General features: G+C 33.7%; 1 long non-coding RNA gene across 3 annotated transcripts; it reads right to left on the bottom strand.

Moving 5' to 3' along the window:
* Positions 1-7860: 7860 nt before the first annotated feature.
* Positions 7861-9784, bottom strand: LOC127083117 (uncharacterized). 3 transcript variants are annotated; one of them, XR_007788308.1, is made up of 2 exons: positions 9337-9784; positions 7861-8187 (listed from the first exon to the last, which is right to left on the bottom strand). It is a non-coding gene; the product is annotated as an uncharacterized LOC127083117 (long non-coding RNA). The 3 variants fall into 3 exon arrangements; XR_007788309.1 differs by having other exon boundaries at positions 7861-8192; positions 8405-9755; XR_007788310.1 differs by having other exon boundaries at positions 8405-9755.
* Between the last annotated feature and the right edge of the window lie 3959 nt (positions 9785-13743).

Raw genomic sequence — 13743 nt, 5'->3', positions numbered from 1 at the left:
TCATCAAATTGATTGGTAACATTGTAATGACTAAACGCTATCGATTTAAAAAACATTCGCATTACGATCGCGTATAGGCTTTTGCTATTTTGATCAATATTGTGATTGATCAAGCTTTATCAATGGTGGAATATCACTATGCCATGTAAGACTGTTATGAAGAATAACAGAAGAAGAAGAAAGAAGAATAAAGAAGAAGGAAGAAGATGAGATATGAAATACTGTTATATTTGATAGATGTATTACATGTGGCAATGTATCCTTTATATACATCAACCTTATCTCATAACTACCAATCATAATGGAGTAAACTAAACAAACTAATAACCAACTGCATTAGCCTAAACCATAATGATTAGCATGATTAATCTCAACAGCCCCTCTCAAGCTAAGCATGATGAATATTGATCATGCCAAGCTTGGAAATAAATTTGTTGAAGGTTGAAGTTGGTAATGCCTTGGTTAAAAAGTCAGCCAGCTGCTCATGAGTAAAGATAGGTAGAAGTCGAAGTAATCCTTGTTGAAGCTTCTCACGAACCAAGTGACAATCAATTTCGAGATGCTTAGTTCGTTCATGGAATACCGGATTGGACGCAATATGCATTACGCTTTGACTGTCACAATAAAGAATAGGAAGTTTGGTACACTTGATATGCAGTTCCTTCATGAGAACAATCAACCAAAGCAGCTCACATGTGGCAAACGACAATGCTCTATACTCCGCCTCTGATGATGACCTGGAAATGGTGTCCTGTTTCTTTGTACGCCACGATATAAGAGAGGTTCCAAGAAAGAAACAGTATCCTAAAATGGATCTCCTTGAATCAATGCAGCCTGCCCAGTCAGAATCTGAGAAACCAAGTAATTGCAGCTCAGCATTTCTTCGAAATATTACTCCTCTGCCAGGGCTGTTTTTCAAGTATCGAATAACTCTGCAGGCAGCATGATAGTGAGCCATTGTTGGATTGTGCAGAAATTGACTAAGTTGTTGTGTGGCATAAGTGATATCTGGGCGTGTGGTGTTAAGATACAACAGTCGTCCTATCAATCGTCTGTATGCTCCAATGTCTTCAAAGGCCTTGCCATTATCAGCATGTAACTTGACAGATGAATATGTAGGTGTGGGAGCTGGTTTGGATCCAAGCATGCCTAATTCCTGCAAAAGATCAAGACAGTATTTTCTTTGGGACAATGAAATTCCTGCCTGTGAATGAGCAACTTCAAGTCCAAGGAAATACTTGAGTATGCCCAAGTTTTTGATGCTGAAATTTTCATCCAGGATAAGCTTAATACGATCAAACTCAGGCATGGATGTTCCAGCTAGAATTATGTCATCCACATATACTAGAATGGCTGTAAAGTGATCATTAGTTTTCAAAGTGAAGAGAGAGTAATCAGAAGCAGACTGAGTGTAGCCTTGCTGCAGTAGTAAGGCTGTCAATTTTTCATACCATTTTCGACTGGCTTGTTTCAGACCATATAAACTCTTTTGGAGTTTGCACACTTGGTTAGGCCTGTGACATGTAACACCTTCAGGTATGGTCATGTACACATCTTCCTACAATTCCCCATGTAGAAAAGCATTGTTAACATCCAGTTGATGTAAAAACCAGTTGTTGATGGCAGCAGTTGCAAGAAGGGTTCTGACAGTGGTAAGCTTTGCTACAGGTGAAAATGTGTCAAAAAAATCAAGCCCTTCAATTTGATTGTATCCCTTTGCAACCAGTCTGGCTTTATACTTTTATATTGTGCCATCTGCTCTATGTTTCACTTTGAAAACCCATCTGTTATCAATAGGTTTGACATGTAGTGGCAGATCAACTATGTTCCAAGTCCTATTCTTGTCTAGTGCATCTAATCCAGACTTCATAGCCTTGATCCAATGTTCAAACAAACATGCTTCTTTGTAGTTCTTTGGTTCATGTGTAGAAGTGATATTGGATGCAAAAACACGATGAGATGCAGATAGAAAATGTAGGGAATCATAATTTGAAATAGGATAGTTAGTTTTAGTTGTACCTGATGATGACTTGACTGCTGATACATCATATGTATTGCATACATAATCTGAGAGATAATGAGGTGTATGTTTAGCTCTAACAGGCCTGGATTGGATGCTGTCAATAACTGGTGCATCAGTAACAGGTTGAGTGTCATGGTTTTCATCAGCATTATCTAGAGGTTCAGGGTGCAGTGTGTCAATGGTTGTGTTAGGATAAGGCTCATGTTTCTCAGTTGTGGATTCAATGTTTTATGTTGGAACATGTGTGGCAGGTTCATTGTGTGATGAGTCATTAGGATCTTTGTATGGGTGATAAGTCCAGTTAGTGGAATTCACATTTGAGTAAGGGAAAATATGTTCATGGTGTATAACATTTCTAGAGACCAAAATTGTATGACTGTTAATGTCATAGAGTATCACACCCTTCATACCATTTTTGTATCCTAAGAAAACACATTTTCGACCTCTTGGCTCTAATTTGGTTCTGTGCATATGCAGCGTGGATGCAAAATCAAGAGTTCCAAAAACTTTAAGACTGTGCATATCAGGATGTGTATTGTGCAGTATGAAGTGAGGAGACATATTGTTTAAGACTTGTGTAGGAAGTTTGTTTATAATGAATGTGGCATGTAGGATAGCATATGACCAGAATTATTTTGGAAGTTTTGATTGAAAAAGGAGGGCTTTCCCAACATTTAGTAAATGTTGGTGTTTCCTCTCCACACGACCATTTTGTTGTGGAGATTCAACACAGCTGGTTTGATGGATGATTCCTTTAGATGAAAAAAATTCAGGGATATTAAACTCAGGGCCATTATCTGTTCTAATGATTTTGACATGGAGAATATGTTGGTTTTCTATGAGATTTACAAAATTAATGACATGTTGTATAGCTTCAAATTTGGTTTTCATTAATGTTATCCATGTATATCTGCTACAATTATCAATAACAGTTAAAAAATAGGAATGGCCATGTAAAGATTGGACTACAAGAGGTCCCCAAATATCAAAATGAACCAAATCATAAGGATGAACATCTCTATTATTACTAACAGTATAAGGGAGTTTCCTTTGTCTAGCATAGCTACAAACATCACAAACATCTTTGTGATTAACTTTGATAAAAGGAAATTGAGAATGTAGGTACAATAATCTGTTTTGAGATAAGTGTCCTAATCTAAAATGCCATAAGGCTTTATCAGGTAGGATGACACTGGCTGCTAAAGCAGAGGTTAAAACAGGTGTGTGTGTGTGGCAGGTGAATCATTATCTCTCAGTGTTAGATAATACAATCCATCTTTCTGCTCAACAAAACCAGTCATCTTCAGGGTGAGTTTGTCCTGTATGACACATTGTGATTTAAGGAAATTGACAGTGTAATTAGAGGATTCACACAGCTTTGAAACAGATAATAAATTTAAAGAAAATTCAGGGAGTAAAAGCACATTATGCACGATGAAATCAGGAGAGAAATGAATTGTTCCAGAGTGATCAGCAACAAAACATTGTCCATTTGGTAATCTAACATTGATAGGAATAATTTTCTTATGTGAATGAAACCATTTGATAGAGCTACATATGTGGTCAGTAGCTCCTGAATCAATGATCCAAGAGCCATTACTATTACTATGCATGCAATGATATGTGTTACCTGTTGATGGATGGCCAACAACAACTTGGTTGGAAGAAGCATGTACTGAAGATTGTCCAAGATTAGATTTCTGAAGTAGATCCATTAGAGCACTGAATTGGCCTTGAGTCATAGGTGAATTGTCACTCTGAATGTCAACATTATGAGATGAAGATCCATCATTATTTCCATCTGTTGCCACATTGTTAGCTGAAGTTTGAAATTGTTTCTGCATATGAGGTGGAACACCATGTTTCTTGAAGTAGTTTTCAACAGTATGGTTAGTCTTGCCACATAATATGCAAATGCAAACACCATATTTGAAGGCATTGTTTCTTGTTCCAAACCTCTTGGAATCAGCAACATTGATCAATGTTTGGGCTTCATCATGTGGAATAGGGAGCTGAAGTTGGCGCTCATGTTGAATCACCATGGAAAATATCTTGTTCATAGTTGGTAATGAATCCATCAACAAGATTTGGGACTTCACTATAGCAAACTGTTCATTTAAACCAGTAAAAAATCTGATGATCTGCAATAGCTGGTGATGGGATCTTGCACTGCGCATAGCCTCACATGTACACTTTATGCGGCAGGTGCAGGTTGGTAAAGGTAGGTATAGATCTAGCTCTTCCCAAAGGATTTTAAGATCAGAGAAAAAATCTGTAACTGATTTGGTTTCTTGCTTTAAGTTGTAAATTTCTTGTTGCAGCTCAGAGATTCGTATTAAATCGCCCTGGGAAAACCTTTCTTTCAAGTCATTCCATACATCCAGCGCATTTTCCACGAAAACAATGGACTGTGAGATTGAATCTGAAATAGAATTCATGATCCAAGAATGGACAAGCATGTTGCAGCGGTTCCAAGCACGCAGAGATGGATCAAAAGAATCTGATGGAACAGGGAGAGATCCATCAATGAACTCAATCTTCATTTTTCCACCAAGAGCTCTCTTCATGCTTCAAGCCCATGAGTGATAATTGGAACCAGTGAGTTTAGGAAGAACTATTATAGAACCAGGGCCATCACTGGGATGAACGAAATACGGCGAGGTTTGATCCAAAGTAGGGTCAGTTGATGAGGATGAAGCTCGAGAGGGAGCCATGAGAATCGAAAGAATTGAACAAGAGAGATGAAATGAGGTTGAGGAAAGAATTCAGTGAGATAGCAGCGGAAAAAGGATCGGATTGGCGAATGATACCATATTGTGATTGATCAAGCTTTATCAATGGTGGAATATAACTATGCCATGTAAGACTGTTATGAAGAATAACAGAAGAACAAGAAAGAAGAATAAAGAAGAAGGAAGAAGATGAGATATGAAATACTATTATATTTGATAGATGTATTACATGTGGCAATGTATCCTTTATATACAACAACCTTATCTCATAACTACCAATCATAATGGAGTAAACTAAACAAACTAATAACCAACTGCATTAGCCTAAATCATAATGATTAGCATGATTAATCTTAACAATCAATCCGACAAAATTGATTACGATTATCGCGGTGTGAGGTATAACATCCCGAGAGACTGTATTACTAATAAAAAACCTAATTTTATATCTATCAAGATAAACCTATTATCTTAAATTTATTGAATATATATATATATATATATATATATATATATATATATATATATATATATATATATATATATATATATATATATATATATGTATGATAGTTGGGCTTATGGCTCTTATGTTATGAATATATTTTTGACATTATCCAAACAAAGAGTTAGATAAAAGATAGATAAAAGAGGGTGTTTTATAAGAATTAATATTGATTTATCAATTAATATTATTTTTTAAATATAATTTTTTTTTAATTTGGATTTACACTATACTTTGTTAAATTAAAATTAAAATTTGTGAGTTTAATTTTATTCAGTTGAAATAATAATAAAAAATTTATAGGTGTCAAATGTAACCTCAATTTGATTTAAAATTAAAAAGTCATGTTGTATATTCCCATCCATTTTAAAGAATAATATTTATTTATAGTTCATTTAAAATTAAATCACACTCGATGTCATTTATAACACCAACTTTAATAAAGAACATGAATGATGCATATGTCATACAAATATTATAAGAAAAATTTATATGCCCGATTAAAAAAAAGTAGGCGTGAAAGGTTGGTTTCTAAGCAAATAACCCATTAAACTTTTAACATCCAATTTTGTAGAAAATTGGTACAATATACATGTTCCACATCTTTTTTTAAAAGTAAAAACAGGTGTCATAAGTTGGTTTCTAATCAAACTAGTATCCATTAAACTTTAATATCGGTTTTTGGAAAAAGTAGATATGATTTATAAGTTTTTACACCTCTTTAAAGGAGAAAAAAAGTGTTGAATATTAATTTTAACACTCATATGCAACCCTTATAACACTAGTTTATTACCGGTATTAAATTGATTTACCATACCTTTTTTAAAATAAGTATCAAAATTATATTTACAATACCGATAACAACACACTAAAAAAAAATCTGATATTAAATCTCAAAAAGAAATTGGTGTTTACACTGAGAGTTAGCTAGTGTTTTATATGTTATATGACTTAAACAAAAATTGTTGTAGTTATTTAACTTACAAATGGAAAGACAAGTAAACATGTAGGAGTATGATAAAACATCAATTTATAAATATTTTCTCAACAAAAAATTATTTTAAAAATATCTAAAGAAAAAGACAAGTAAAGATGTAGGAGTATGATAATTTTAAAAAGATAAGTAAACATGTAAGTTAAATAATGTGTGAAATTGTGTGAAAATATTTTCTCCACAACTTTTACATTTTGTTCACATACATTGACCCTTCCTTTATTTTAAAAATATTTTCACAGACAATTTCACACATTTTATTCATACACAAGACCCTTCCTTTATTTCAAAAACAGATGCAGATAAAAGATTATTCAACGACAATGACCCTTGCTTTATCTTTCAACCATACTAGTACTCCTTACAAGGAGCTCTTAATTTCATTCCAACTGCCAACTTCCCATCCCCGTCCATTTATTTCCGCCTCCCTTTCATTGATGGCATTCGCATGCCCCTTTTAATTCTTCCAAAGCTCAATACACATCGTCTCATTGAAAAGTACTTGTTTCCATTACTATTTTTGTACTCTTTGCCAAAAATATACAACATTAATGGCAACAACACGGTCATGTGTCGATTTAATTACAAATAAATGAATGTTGTTCATTCATTTACTTTTATAGAATTTTCTTTTAAAAACTAAACTAAACTAAATCTTTATATAGAACTCTATTTCTATAAGTTGTTTACTACTATTAGTATGAATCATATTTTTATCGTCTTAAAATAATTATTATATTTAAAAAAATTATTTATCTTAAAATATTTGTCATGTTAGTTTTTAATATAATTCTAATTTTTATTTTTCAATTATATTCTCTAATTAATATTATTAATGTATTGTTTTCTCACTTTACATTAATTTTAATTCAAATACATCAATAGTTATGTACTAGTCAAAACATACACGTGTGTTTTTTTTCCTGCAAGGACATAGACTCTCAAGAAGCCTTAGTAGATGTATAACATGTTTTGATGGTGAATGTTTGCTCATGGCAGTGAGAACCATGTATGGTGGTGTTTTGAGGTAGTTTAAAGGATTTTCTCACGTGAGGTGAGAGATCATGTTGATGACCGACAATGCTTGGTTACAGGCAGACTGTTAAGTCAGTCGTATGTGTTAGGACTGTAATGAGCGTGGTGCCCTCTGAGTTATGAACAATGTGTATGACTTAAAGTTTGTCCCTCTCTTCTTAAGGGGAAAGGTATTTATAGAGGCCATTTGGGCCTAAGATTTCTTTGGAAAGGATTGCTGTCGTCATATCCCAATTTTGCCCTACCCATTTCCCGTTATTTGACTTATCGCTATATTCATCTACATACATATATCTCTAATTAATTGTTCATTCCGGTGAATCAGTCATTCATAACATCTGCATCATACACCATTTTTTAGGTCAAAGGTTCTTGATATGAATTCAACTAGTTGGTTTGATCATATGTGGGCTACTCTCAATACTTAGTGACCAAGTGTTCTCCATGGGGATTAGATGGTTATTTGTGATTCAAGTTATTCATGACTGAATTAGTGCTTTGATAGAAAACGATAAGGATACAAGACAAAAAACTTTGATTTTGAAAAAGGAATCTCATTAATACAACAATATTACAAGAGGTTTTTTTGTTGCAAAGTACATTTAAGTTGTCATTACATTCAAGTACAAACTATTACAATTTCAAGACCAATACAAAAAACTATTACAAGACCACTACAAAAACTATTACAAAACCACTACAAAAGAGATTACATGAAGAAAATTACAAAAAAAAAAATAGTTAAATTTTGGTCAACAGTGTTGACCTATTGACCAATGACCACTTAACACAATTATGACTTGCTATTGACTTTCCACACTTTCTCTCTCATTTCCATCCAATCCTTGATTCGAGCCTCACGATTGAACCACCGTGCCGGAAACTTCTTGAAGGTGGACTAAACTTTCATAATTCGAACGAATATTTGTTAGTTTCTTCATAAATAGCATAATGGAAGAGGAGGAAGAACCAAAAGAGATGAAAATATTTGGTAATGAATTAGATTTTCATGAAGTAGTAGATATGATATAAAACAATTTGTCGATAGTCCTCCTCAGGAAAATGTAAATGGTAACAATAGTTTTGAGGTTGAATATGTAGATGAGAGGGTACACCTGCAAGATCAAGATGTTGATTGTGCAACTACAGTTATGGGCGAGTACCAACTTGCACCTTTGAGTTTGATGGTAAAAGTTCTGGTTTGCTTGGTCCAGGTGAGAGTTGTTGGTCATTCGTCAATGGATATGATTTTGCTACATGGCTCTACATTGAATCATTTGCAGAAACATTGAATACAACCACAGTGGCTGCTACGATTGTTGTAGCTGCATCGGCTAAGTCAGGTAAATCATCTGCCATGTCAGCTGCTGCTGCCGCTAGTGCGTTTGTTGGTGAAGGTAAAGTGCACATGCCCTGGCTATTCAGTTTTTATCCAATGATAATCAGGGTTTAGAGGCTTATTTTCATGCTCAATTTTTTGTTGTTGAAAATGCTAGTGGCAGGGGACTTTTCCTTTTTCTTTAGCCACCACATCTCTTGTTGCCCCAATATTTAGAATTATATCCATGGCTATTCAAACTAAATTCACACCAAATTCCATTCAAATGTGCATTTCAAACTAACACATTTACACTGAATTTTCCACTATAGAAACACAAATTCTAGCAACTTCAATGAGACTCAATCCTAGTCCTTCCTTAATCTCTCACGAGGATCACTATCCTCAGCTGCTAAATCACTAATCCCTAACTTTTCTAACTATCTTTACCTACAACTCTCACCTATTTAAACCCTCCATTTTCACTCATCACGTCAACAACTCTATCCATAAACTCACTATGCAGAATTCCATCCTCACCATCACTCACAAATCACCTAAACCTCTCTCCATTATTGCACAAAACTTCACTATCATCTCTTTCTACACTCATCTACTCAGAATAACCATTAATAACAACAACTGACATTATCACCTCAAAAGAAAAGGTAGAAGAAGAAGAACATACAACCATCAAAAGCACAGAAGAAATATGAAAAAGAACAATACCTGAAGATTAAAGTTCTTTGGGTTTCTTGCTCTCTTCTCCAAAAATAATAATTTAACACTAACTGGAGGACATCTCCCATCCGTTGGTATATTATATTTTCTTCAATCTCTTTGCATTTTTCTTGTTACCAGTATGTTCCTTATGCTCCCTGATCAACAACCCTCTACTAATCGCTTAAATGGGTGAATGGTTGGTGTCTAATTTAACTTTGAACATTTAGGATTCTTGCTCAGAAACTGAAGTTAAATTATGTTGGTTTGTAGTATGAGAATTTAGAGAGTGTATTTTAGTCGACGAGAGAAAATCGATTGTGGTGGTATGTAGGTTTTATGATTCCAGCCACTCTCGCCGGAACCCATCGCGGAGGACGGTGGCGAAAATGTAGAGAGAGAGAGGAAGAAACATTAGCTTATGTTTCTTCTTTTCTTCTTTTATGTTCATTGTTTCACTTTTTTTAAGTAAAACCATTTTATTAATAAAATTAATTATTATTAACAATATTAATTGATTAATTTAGTTTTGGTTAATTAACTCGGTTAATTGGATTATTTGACCATATTGATTCTTTTCAAATATTCTTGATAATTATTTTTAATTAGAATATTTAATTTGATTTTTTAATTAAGAGCTCCATGTTCAAAACCTCACCTTCTACATTTTTCACAAATAATTTAGAAGAAAAAGATTAATCGAGTGTAGATCTTCTCTCTTTGATTATTCAGACACTGTTATAGAGCTCTCTGTCCGAATATTCGTCTTCATACTAAAATAATCTCAACACATCAAACTCTATTTTCGCCTTAGGGAAAATGTTGATACAGAAAATTTTCACAAATAAACATGTCATATTCATTCTATAGCAAAACAAACAAACGATTAAGCCTCCTATACGCGAGCAAATAAGTAATGTTTAACTGCTAGAACACGACCTTAACATCGTTCAATAAAATCAACCAACAAACACTTATTTTCTACCATAAACTATGAAACTCTGCTCTTCTCATTGCACCTTGAGAATATGTAGGCACAAGGTTTCGAAATCTTAGCGAACACATTAATTAAAAACTCTTTTTTTATCCTAAATTAAAACCTTTATAAAAATTAGATAATAAATTAGTAATGGCAAGTAACTTTTAGTTAACACTCATATACACAAAACGATCAAAACGATTCTCATTGAGTATAACGGATGTGAGGGGTGCTAATATTTTTCCCTTGCATAACTAACTCCCGAATCCACTCTTGGTTACGACGATCATACATTTTCCTTTTTCGTCGTGGGTTTTATCTATATTTTCCCTTTCCCTTGGAATAAATAAAGTTCGGTGACGACTCTGTTGTATTTCGAGTGTTCCTCATGCTCGGGTATTTTTTGTGGCACGACAACTGACAACTATGCTGGAGACCTCCTAAGTGAGTCAAGCTCAGTTTTTGTTGTTGTTTTATTTGTATGTTTGGGTGCTTATCTTTATTGCTTTACTATTTACTTACTTTCTTTTATTGTATTTACCGCTTTATATATTTGATATATTCTGGATATATCTGGTTAATGGTCCTCAATTGCGGGTTGAATTTCATGATGCTATTTGAGATAAAAACTTCTTAACCAAGCTTGAGTATACACATAAGATAAAATTGTGGATAGTCGTGTTGACACACGTTTCGCGTGTTGGGTTGACACGAGTACCACACCTAGACTAAATTCACTTGGAAATACTACCATTCTGCAAGCATTTGCTATGGCACGATGTATTTTCACTTGGATCCATGACTCTAGGGGCATTTTTAGGAACCTCATTTTTCAAGACTAGAACCTACCTATGAGAGGGATATGGGTTGCAGTAAACCTAAAACTCTACCTACCTTGAGACTCATGTTCAGATTATCCCGAATACGTCAAACCTTTGAATATATGCTATTTATACCATTTCCCTAGGAATAAAAACATTTTTGCATGCATTCATGCATCAACATGCATTTCATGTTCAAAAAACTCATACCATCCTTTACACTAGCTCGCTACGATGATTCTTCGACTTCAATATCTGACAAGGGCTGATCGACAAAAGATCATGGCGGTATTCGAGAAAGAACATGTGGAACTACGAGAGGACATGAACCAAGTTAAGGGCAAGGTCAATATGATCTTTAAGGCTCTCTAGGAACTACGAAAGGAGGTTGAAGCACCAATAACTACACATGAAGAACCTGTTACTGAACCTCTTATTACCCAGCCTGAGTCTCAGTTCGGGCTTGGTAGGCCTACTAATATCCCACCTTCTGGGATGCCACTCAATTTCACTCCTGAAGTGATCATTTTTGATGATATGGTAATTTCTCACCTAGGGTAAATGCTTAGGACTTGTGAAATACTTGTTATGACTAAAAATGTTCTCCAAGGCCCTATTCCACCTTGCTACACCGAAGTTTCATATCTTGCCTTCTACAGTCCACAATAAGCTAAGCAAGAAATGCGCCTAATGCCAATTTCTCAGAGACTACAAACTATTGTAGAAGCTGGGTAAAAATACCAAATTCTTGAAAACGGGACTCGAGTTATCAAAGGGTCCAGTGCTTACAGGATGGAAATGTGTTTGGTGCAAAAAGTGGTTATGCCACCGAAGTTCAAAACACCCGACTTCCAGAAATAAAAAAGCTTGAGTTGCCCAAAAAGCCATGTCATAATGTATTTCCAAAAAATGGCTTCCTACATCAATAGCGACTCGTTGCTAATCCACTTCTTTCTAGATAACCTAAGTGGGCTTCCCTGAACTGGTACATGAGCTTGGAACGGAGAAAATCAGGTCTTGGAAGGACTTATATAATGCATTCCTAAGACAATACAAATATAATATTGGCATGGCGCCTAATGAGATATATCTGCAGAACCAAGTACAGAAAAACAACAAGACATTCAAGGAATACGCCCAGAGATGGAGAGAAATGACTGCACAAGTCCAACCCCCACTTTCCGAATAAGAATTGGTAGACATGTTCATGAATAGTCTACATGGTCCTTTTCATTATTTCGTTTTCATTAAAGAAATTTTACCATCATATTGCATTTTCATTAAAGATTTTTTTTCATTTTTTCTTAACAATGATGGTGTGACAGTTATTCCATAACATCTCATTCTATCAGACCTTTCTTTCCCAAATAGTGATTGAAATGTTTGTGCTCCAACTTCAATTGAATTTTCAATGGATTCATGAAGTTTTTCCTAATATATGAAACTATTAATTTCGAACAAAATTAAAAACTAAGTGTGCGTTTAAATGAATATTATAATTTAACTTACAATAGCAAATTATGTTTCCACAACCACTTGTTTTCCCTTGCGACTTTTTCGAGGTTTAATAAACATTTTTGAGCTTGAGTGAACTTCTTCTCCATCCTTGTTTGTACGCTACATTATTATTCATATATTAAAAAAACAAGTACTATATAATAAGAGATTTAAAGACAAATTATTACATTGAGAATCACACACAAACACCATACTATTTTTGCATAAATTCTAGTCAAATTTGTCGATCCTACACGATGCATAAACTTTTGCTTGCTCCTATTAACTGCATTCTTTTTGTTAATATCCTACAATACAAAAAACAAAATAAATTATATAACTTAAATAATCACAAACCTGCTACTAATTGTTACACTCTACTAGTTTGACTCATTTTGCATAGTATTCCAATTCAATTCTACATCATAATTAGGTCAAAAAATCATTTTACAAATATATATTAATATGTTATGATTTTTTTTCTAAAACATTTTTACTAATTTTTGCAAACATGTAATGTAATTATAGGCCATGTGAATTCTGTAAATCAAAGAAATCAATTAAATTTTCATACAAATTTCTCTATAAGACTACTTTATTCATATTGAATTTCAAATGCAACGACAATTTTAGTTAGTCAAAAAAAGAATCAACAATACCATTTTCTAACTAAGATCTAAGTGTGTTTATGCACAAAATCTGTAGCATTAAACCATTATAGGATTCTCACATTTCATTATGTTTATGGTGTCGAACTTCACCCTACAAATACCCCTTGGCTATCCCTTGAAAAAAAATTAGTTGATCTATGTTTCAAAATAAAAAAACAATACAAAATCAATACAAACCCCAGAAAAATGAGGTACTCCTATACATAACTGCAATAGAATCTGAAGTGATACCTACATGTTTTGATATAGTGACAAAGTTGTGAATATAAACACTAGTGAATTTTTATTTAGAAAATAAGAATGCACTTACTTTCACTAAACGAAATGGACATTTATTTGAAATTAAAAATAATAATAAGCATACATCATTACTTGCATCATATCATCAAAGATAGCTTTTTTCATGACATCACAGTTAACAAAATGAAAACTTTTCAAATGACTAATT

The sequence above is a fragment of the Lathyrus oleraceus genome, chromosome 5 (assembly GCF_024323335.1).
Source record: "Lathyrus oleraceus cultivar Zhongwan6 chromosome 5, CAAS_Psat_ZW6_1.0, whole genome shotgun sequence".
Classification (NCBI taxonomy): Eukaryota; Viridiplantae; Streptophyta; class Magnoliopsida; order Fabales; family Fabaceae; genus Lathyrus; species Lathyrus oleraceus.
The sequence above is the reverse complement of the archived record's forward strand: the minus strand, read 5'-3'. Positions and strand labels throughout refer to the sequence as shown.